The 6,914-nt window shown below is 43.8% G+C and overlaps 1 protein-coding gene across 1 annotated transcript in view; it reads right to left on the bottom strand.

Moving 5' to 3' along the window:
* RAB26 (RAB26, member RAS oncogene family) overlaps window positions 1-6,914 on the bottom strand; it is a gene marked incomplete at its 5' end in the record, with an annotated part of 57,430 nt that overhangs the window by 33,758 nt on the left and 16,758 nt on the right. The gene's annotated exons all lie outside the window — the stretch shown is intronic.

Consider the following 6,914-nt stretch of genomic DNA (forward strand, 5'->3'; position numbering starts at 1 on the left):
AGGAATTCTGGGAGCTGAAGTCCATGAGTCATGAAGGGGCCATAGTTCCCCCATGCTGGCTCAGGAATTCTGGGAGCTGAAGTCCACGAGTCATGAAGGGGCCATAGTTCCCCCATGCTGGCTCAGGAATTCTGGGAGCTGAAGTCCACGAGTCATGAAGGGGCCATAGTTCCCCCATGCTGGCTCAGGAATTCTGAGAGTTGAAGTCCATGAGTCATAAAAGAGCCAAGGTTGCCTACCCTGATCTAGGAAATACCATCATAGAAATCTATGTAACTTGTTCAATTAGAGCACTTTTACACTGCCTTTAGATTTTCATACGCTTTGGTTACTTTTACACAAAAGACATCCAAAATGCCCTCACTTCTCATTTGTGTGGAGAATTTATGCTCCATCCCTTTTACTTTAGTGACTTCCAGTATTTTAGAATACCTTCCGAAACATGAATGGAAGTGGCTGAAAATACTCACCTGGTTGGGGGGGTTTAATGAGAGGATTCCAAAAACTCAAAAAAGGCATCCCTGACAAACTCTGACCAGTTTTGGAGGGGCTTAAGGAGCCAAGCTTAGGGTGCCCATTCAAACCCTAAAAGTTAAACTAATCTAAACATTTTGGCTCCTCCCACGTAGGAGAGGCCACACCCTCTACAGTTCCCAGGTGGAGCAGAAAGAGCAGGAAACACTGCCAAACTATTAATATCAAATCAAGGTATTAATATAATTAAAATAAGTTATTAACAGTTTCAAAATAAGCAGGTAGTGCACTCAGCTAGAAATTTATTATTTCATATAAAGACCTCTGAACGGAAACAATCGTACAGACTTGGCATTAGTTCCTGTAAGTTCTGAATACCTGGGAAGATCCTGGAAAAGATAATCAAAAAACAGATCTGTGAACAACTAGAAGCAAACAAAGTTATAACCAGTAGCCAGCATGGGTTTGTTAAAAACAGATCATGCCAAACCAATCTTATTTCATTCTTTGACAAAGTGGAATACTGTAGCCAATTTTGGTCACCATATCACAAAAAAGATGTTGAGAGTTTGGAAAAAAAAATTCAGAGAAGAGCAACTAAAATGATCAAAGGCCTGGAGACTAAAACATATGAAGAAAGGCTGCAGGACTTGGGTTTGGCTAGTCTAAAGAAAAGAAGAAACAGGGGCGACATGATAGCAATATTCCAGTATTTGAGGGGCTGCCACAAAGAAAAGGGGGTCACGTTATTCTCCAAAGCACCAGAGGGCAGGACAAGAAACAATGGTTGGAAACTGATCAAGGAGAGAAGCAACCTGGAATTAAGGAGAAACTTCCTAACAGTGAGGACAATTGACCAGTGGAACAGCTTGCCTCCAGAAATCATGGGCGCTCCATCACTGGAGGTTTTTAAGAAGAGACCGACAGTCACTTGTCTGAGATGGTATGGTTCTCCTGCTTGAGCAGGAGGCTGGACTAGAAGACCTCCAAGGTCCTTTTGAGATTCTATTCTATTCTATTCTATTCTATTCTATTCTATTCTATTCTATTCTATTCTTTTCACTGGAGAGCTTTTTAGGATGGTCTTTTGAGCAAAAGGCCCATGAAAATTGTGACTGCAGTTGCTGGACAATTAACCAGTGGAACAGCTTGCCTCCAGAAATCATGGGCGCTCCATCACTGGAGGTTTTTAAGAAGAGACTAAACAATCAGCTGTCTGAGATGGTATAGTTTCTCCTGCTTAAGTGGGGGGCTGGACTATAGAAGACCTCCAAGGTCCCTTCCAGCTCTATTCTATTCTAACCCCCTGCTCAAGAAGGAGACCCCATACCATTGAGGACAAATGTATGTCCAATCTCCCTCCCTCCTTGTTGCAGCCTCTCAAATACTGGAACACTATCATGTCCCCCCTAGTTCTTTTTTTTGTCACTGGACTAGACATACCCAGTTCCTTCATCAACAGCTACTGACTGTGGCCCAGAAGGGAGCAGGATCTAAGCAACTCTAACTGATCTTGAAAGCAAACCACAATAAAATATAAAAAGGCAGAACTCTGATCACAATAATACTGATTTTTTTGACTTTCCCAACACCCCTGGCTGGTTAGCATCTGCATGGGAGACCACAAGAAATCCAGAATTGGAAGCCAGAATGAGAACTAAAAAATGTGGCCCCCTCTGACTGCTTGTCAAACCAACCATACTGACGGAGGTCAGCAGAGGTCACCTGGAAAGAAGCACCCCTTGTGGCTCAGATGTCAGCAAGCCACATCGGGCAAACCGCAGCTGGGACCAGAGCGTGCTACTAAGCAGACCAACCTCATCCAAATGCATGTTAAATCCTTTGGGGGCTTTCCAGAACATCAAAAATGTATGTCTATTCACTGCAGACCCATTTAATTTTCATTATGTAGCAAAATCCCAGACTTTTTGCAACGTTTGTTTTAATTCCTGTACCAAAGTAAATATATGAGAAATTAAATCCAGCAACTAAAATATGCCCAGCCTCAAATCAGGGTCTGTTCGTGTCACGAGAAGCCCCCAGTGTCCAGAACAAAACAGCAAAGCGCTCGTTTGGCACGCAGTCCCGTCTGCTAAGACATCAAGACGACATAAAGCATTTTGAATTCCATTCAATTAGAATTCCATTCAAGCATTAAACCATGTTTCTCCAGAGGGGTTTCCTCCCCCCCCCCGCAATTGAGCCAATCACGGTGGTGAAGATACAATCTCATCTTTAATTACAAAAAGTGACAGTTGCTGATCATGCCGCAAGAATGAAGAAATTAATCTCCCATAATGTTGGTTTAGCACTGGCTCACCAGACAGGTTAGGGATGCAAGTCTGGGAATCCCAGAGAAGCACATTCCTGACCCAACTGGAAGAAACCAGGTTCTGCAAAAACTTCCCCCAACACTCAAGAACTCAGCTGCACTGAAACTGCAAACCTACATTCGCAAGTGCAAACTCCAGACTTGAAAATGGCACGGTGATTGTGTGAGTTGAATGATTCTTCTAAGCCAGTGATGGCGAACCTTTTAGAGACCGAGTGTCCAAACTGCAAAACCCACTATGTATTGTCAGGTGCTGGGTGGGTGTGGCCCATTGAGTAGGCGTGGTAACAGCAGACTGGGTGGGACTAAAAAGTTCAATCAATCAATCAATTCCAACTTTGCAAGATCTTTTTTTTTCGTGAGAAGTTGAAATTGATTGATTGATTGAACCTTTTTTTTTTTTTGCACATGGTGGCGGAGGCCTAAAGCGAAAAGGTTTTATAAAACCCAGCTGAAGGCCTAGGACTGGGGTGATGGCGCACGTGCCCACAGAGAAGGCTCTGCGTGCCACCTGTGGCACGCATGCCACAGGTTCGCCACCACGGGCCTAAGCCCATTTTTAGCAGGTCCAGAATCAGGGCTCAGCGTGGTTAAAACTGTAAGAGAGGTTTTTTTAAAGACTTTTCCCCATCACACAGAGAGAATACGGGCAGTCCTAGACTTACAACAGTTTGTTTAGTGACCAAAGTTACAACACCACTGAAAAAAGTGACTCATAAGCGTTGTTCACACTTACGACCGTTGTAAAATCCGCACGGTCACGTGATCAAAATTCAGATGCTCGGCAACTGGTTCATATTTATGCTGCCAAGCGTCTGGAGTTTTAATCACGTGACCGTGCAGATGCTGCAACGGTTGTTAAGTGTGAAAAATGGTCATAATCCCCTTTTTTCAGTGCCATTGTAATTTCGGGGGTCTCTAAGTGAACTTTTGTAAGTCAGGGAGTACCTGTATTCACTGGTAAAGGTACGTAGTTCTTGGCTTATGACCAGTTGCTTAGCCAGTGTTTGGAGTTCCAACAGACCTACCTGGAAGCTACCTATGACCCGGGTTCCCCCCTCCCCCGCCATAGTCATGTGACTGCACTTCGGGTGCTCAGCAACCAGACTGCAATTATGTTTTTTAGGATGGTTTTGCTGAAAAATGGCTCTGGAGTGAACCACTGGTTTGTTTAGTGCAGGGGCAGGCAACCTTGGCTCTTTTATGACTCGGGGTCCTCAGCTCCCAGAATTCCTGAGCCAGCCATGCTGAGGGAAAAGGGAGGTTTCCAAGCTGAGCCATGATGGCTCAGGAATTCTGGGAGTTGAAGTCCACGAGTCATAAAAGAGCCAAGGTTGCCTACCCCTGGTTTAGTGACTACTGTGTTCCCTTAACAACCGCGCAAAAAAGATTATAAAGTTGGGTTGGTCACATGACCAAACTACTTTATGACTATCCCAACTTTCTACCATAATGGTCAGGTCCCATTACAGTCGCAACTCGAGGACTGCCTGTAATCTGATAGTGGTTTGACTGGAAATGGCCACCCTTTCTGTTCCACAAAATTTCCCCCCCTTCTCCCTCAGGCACTTCTTGTTTTCCGAGAAATAAATGAGATTCCCAGAAGCAACTCTCTCCCTCCTTCGCAGTTTTCTCATTATCCTTTTAATCATTCTCACTTAACAAGCTCTCTCACCACTCAAGAAGCTGCTCAGGGCTATTTGCTCAGATTGCCCGGTTCCATTTTTCAAAATCCAATAAAAGCTGCCAGGAAGCAAATGTGGTTGACATCCCTTAATTCTTTGAACCCTGACTGGGGACCACTGGTTTAGCTCAGGGGTGTCCAACCTTGGGAACTTTAAGTCAGCTATGCTGGGGAATTCTGGGAGTTGAAGTCCACAAGTCTTAAAGTTCCCAAGGTTGGACACTCCTGAGCTAGAACATAGAATAACAGAGTTGGAAGTAACCTTGGAGGACATCTAGTCCAACCCCCTGCTCAAGCAGGAGAGTCTATATCATTTCAGACAAATGGCTGTTTAGTCTCTTCTTGAAAGCCTCCAGTAATGGAGCACTCACAACGTCTGAAGGCAAGCCATTCCACTGGTTAATTGTTCTCACGGTTAAGAAATTTCTCCTTAATTCCTGGTTGCTTCTCTCCTTGGTTAGTTTCCATCCATTGTTTCTTCTCTTGCTTTCTGGTGCTTTGGAAAATAGGTTGACCCCCTCATCTTTGTGACAGACCCTCACAAAGTGCTGGAAACACTGCTAGTCTTTCTTTTCACTAGACTAGATAGTTGAAACTCATCACAAAAGGCACCCACGCCTACATTTTTCTTTTGCCACTGTCCCGGGGTTCCTCAAGACCTAGATAAGTGGTGGCGAACCTATGGCACGGGTGCCAGAAGCGGCACTCAGAGCCCTCTCTGTGGGCACACGCGCCGTTGCCCCAGTCCTAGGCCTTCAGCTGGGTTTTATAAAACCTTTTCGCTTTAGGCCTCCGCTGCCGTGTGCAAAAAAAAAAAAAAAGGTTCAATCAATCAGTCAATTTCAACTTCTTGCGGGGAAAAAAAAGATTTTGCAAAGTTGGAATTGATTGATTGAACTTTTTAGTCCCACCCAGTCTGCCGTTACCACTGCAGCCACGCCCACCCAATGGGCCACACCCACCCAATGGGCCACACCCATCTGGCACCCAACAATGCATAAGTGGGTTTTGGGTTGCAGTTTGGGCACTCGGTCTCTAAAAGGTTCCCCATCACTGGACTAGATAGTTGAAACTCATCACAAAAGGCACCCACACCTACATTTTTCTTTTGCCTCTGTCCCTGGGTTCCTCAAGACCTAGATGCTGCCTCTTCAGAGGATGGGCCAATAAAGACGTCATGGATCCAGGGGGTCCTTAGCAACTGTCCTTGGCTTCCAAATGGGTGACAGAGCCAGCCTCTCCAAGCCTTTCACCCACACTGCACGCAGATAAAAAGGGATTGGCCATCAAGTTTGAAGCCAGCGGCCATTGCTGCAGATGTCCCTGCATGGCACTGTTATAATTAAAAGGACACAACCCTGAAGGCTGGGATGTTTCATTGAGGGCACTGAAGGATTGCTGGATGGTGCTCATTTCTCTCTCTTTTGCAGAAGAACCTTGACTGACTCTTTTAATCGGTGCAAAAATGCAAAAAAAAAAAAAAAAGTAGCAGCTGGCTGTCCACATTTCTTCTGTATGAGCAGCCAGTGCCCATTTTCCTTACTAGGAAAGGGGGCTTAAGTTATTCCCCAGGATTGTCCCTCTTCTAAGTACAATGTGAAGATAGAGCACTTTTTTGAAAGAAGTTGCTGACGTGACTTGGAAAACGCAGAGGTCTTCACTCAGAAATTCACATCGTGAATGTGGAGCCTGACTTCAAAACCCTGTTGAAGAGCTTTTATACTGCCTCTATTGATGGGAGAGGCAGAGCCTCTTTGAAGGGGTTGTGTCACATCACCAAAAGAGGTTGTGTCACATCTCAAAAGCCCGTGATAGGCGGAGGGAGGAAATGTTCCATCCTTTCACTCCAAGGCTATTAAACAGGGCAAGTATAACACATTCTGTGGCAAACTACAGGTGATAATTAGAATTCTTGATTCAGTTTTTTCATCATCCCTTTCCACTGAGCAAGATAACGCTCGCAAGTAGAAATAACTAAAAAGAGAAACATACACAGAATTTGTATAAAGTAAGACTATTAGGATTACAAACATAAAACCAAAAACAATAGTGATGTAAGATAAAATTGTGACTAAATTAGGAACTGTGTTTTTTTTTTCAAATATAAATTTTATTATTTTCATCATTAAAAAAACACATCACAGATATATCACAATGCTATAAAAAAGCCCCACCCCCCACCCCCCGGACTTCCCAAACCTAATCCCAGGATACTATTCAAATAAAAGTAAACTACTATTAATATCCCTAACTCCACAAAATATTATTCTACATAAGTAGGTGAAATATATAAAAAAAGGAACAAGTTAACTAAAAACCTAAATTATATTCCACCATTCTATGCTTCTTTTGAATATAAACAATCCATCTTCTCCATATTAATAAAAATTGTTCATTTGAATGATTCTTCAGATAAGCCGAAAT

The sequence above is a fragment of the Protobothrops mucrosquamatus genome, unplaced genomic scaffold, assembly GCF_001527695.2.
Source record: "Protobothrops mucrosquamatus isolate PMUCROS unplaced genomic scaffold, P.Mucros_1.0 scaffold1690, whole genome shotgun sequence".
In the NCBI taxonomy this organism is placed as follows: Eukaryota; Metazoa; Chordata; class Lepidosauria; order Squamata; family Viperidae; genus Protobothrops; species Protobothrops mucrosquamatus.